Here is a 2,255-nt window from a genome sequence, read left to right on the forward strand (position 1 = left end):
TAATATGTCCATCCCTTTTCTGAATTATATTCAATTCTTAGAGACCAGACACAACTTACCCTAGGAACCCTTGCTCTGTCCCTTAGTTGGTTAATAGACATATTAAATTAAAAAAAACAACAACCAACCATAAGTCACTGATGCCAGCAATCCCCGTCATGTCAAATATCATACAGACAGCTTTTGGAAAGCCTGCAAGAGAGAGATCTGTGGTTTAATATTATGCTAACACATAACATTTGTGCTATTGCTCACACTATTTGTTGCACTTTTGTCAGCACCTCTAGAGGTTGACAGATGCCTGGGGAAAATTTTCCAAAGAGCAAAATAGTTACAAGATGTAAGAAACACTGCCCTTTTAAATGACCTATTTAGTTGACTCCCCTTAAGACTAAGCAACTTGTTCCTCTGCCTCACAGACAGTTGTTATTTTCATAATATGCGTTATCATCCTTTTCCTCGCTATCAAATTATTCATGACATGTATCACTGCTTGCTTTAAATCTACTGTCAAAAGCACATGTACAATGATTGTACAAATTGAGATGACTGAACAAATGCATAATCTATAAAACTTTTCTCCATCAATATATTTATATGCTTATTTACTGCATTTAATTAATTTACTATGATTATATATATACACATACAAAGCCCTGCTCATAGCTCAGCTGGTAAAGAATCTGCCTGCAATGCAGGAGACCCGGGTTCAGTTTCTGGGTCGGGAAGATCCCCTGGAGAAGGAAATGGCAACCCACTCCAGTATTCTTGCCTGGAGAACCCCATGGACAGAGCAGCCTGGTGGGCTACAGTCCATAGGGTCGCAAGAGTTAGATACGACTTAGCGACTAATCACCACCATACACATACATATTGTTTAATGAATTAAACTGAATTTTAACATGAATTTAAATGAATTCAAATGAATTGAAACTGCTGATCACATCTATAATTCTATACAAGATACTGGACATGCACAATGCACGTATAAGATAAAATTGGCCTAAGTCCTCTTGGATACCCTAGGATTGACTATAAGACCTTGCCAAGCACTCTACTAGCATAATCCTCCAAAAGGAAAGAAAGAACTCATTTTCAAGGCCAAGCACTGAGGGACATGATCCAGGGCAGGTAAGGAACCATCCGGGTAACAAGGGACCAAATAGTTGATCACCTTATGTTTTCTATGTAAAGATTTATGATCAAAAGGGGGAAGATGAAGAGGAAAAATCATAAATATTTTTCTATGGTAGGACAATCAAATGAAGACAAAAAGAAAAAAATAATGACATGGGCCCTTTGTGGTAGGCCTTTCCCAATGTGCAGTGTACATCTACAAGACCTCCTCAAAACAGGAGGATGCCCCGACATGCCTCAAAGAGGCCGTCAACCGCTGGATTTGAATCGAGGCACCAATTAGAGGTGGTGGGATGGGCACCCGGTGGTTGCCCCCGGCCTAGGAGCTCTACCTCAAGAACCACTGCTTCTCCACACTTAAGAACTGGCCCTTCTTAGAGGGCTGCGCCTGCATCTCAGAGCAGATGGCCGCGGCAGGCTTCATCCACCGTCCCGCTGAGAACAAGCCTGACTTGGCTCCGTGTTTCTTCTGCTTCAAGGAGCTGGAAGGCTGGGAGCCAGATGACGACCCTATAGGAGAACATAAAAAGCATTCATCTGGCTGTACTTTCCTTTCTGTCAAGAAGCAGTTTGAAGAATTAACCCTCGGTGAATTTTTGAAACTGCATAAAGAAAGAATCAAGACCAAAATCGCAAAGGAAAACCAACAATAAACAGAAAGAGCTTGAAGAAACTGCAAAGAAAGTCCGCCGTGCCACTAAGCAGCTGGCTGCCTTGGAGTGACACCTCCCCGTCCCTGCCACACGGAGACACAGACACGTCGTTTCGGGGCACACCCCTCAGCGTGACCAGTTTTTCCCTGGGGCCTCTTAACTGTGCCTTAGGAAAGGACAACATCAACATTTTGAAATTTGAATATTTAAACTGTATTTTTCCTTTTTCTTTTCTTGAAGTTGGTGCCAGGGGCTACTTCTGTTATATAGCAAAACCTCTTTGGGGGAAACTTAAAAAAAAAAAAGCACGGCTTTTTTATGTTGTTTTCAGTCTTGCAAGATCATAAATGCAATGATGTATGAGTTTCAGCCCCAGCACAGACTAAGCAAAGAACTGGAGCAGCTGTATAAAAGGTGTGTGGAACCCCTCTGGCCGTGACCTCTGCCTTCTAATGGGATGCTTGC

The 2,255-nt window shown here is 42.1% G+C and overlaps 1 pseudogene; it reads left to right on the plus strand.

Moving 5' to 3' along the window:
• Positions 1–1,430: 1,430 nt before the first annotated feature.
• LOC110149937 (baculoviral IAP repeat-containing protein 5 pseudogene) lies at positions 1,431–1,860 on the plus strand (annotated as a pseudogene).
• The last annotated feature ends 395 nt before the right edge of the window (positions 1,861–2,255 follow it).

Source organism: Odocoileus virginianus, chromosome 1 (genome assembly GCF_023699985.2).
Source record: "Odocoileus virginianus isolate 20LAN1187 ecotype Illinois chromosome 1, Ovbor_1.2, whole genome shotgun sequence".
Taxonomy (NCBI): domain Eukaryota; kingdom Metazoa; phylum Chordata; class Mammalia; order Artiodactyla; family Cervidae; genus Odocoileus; species Odocoileus virginianus.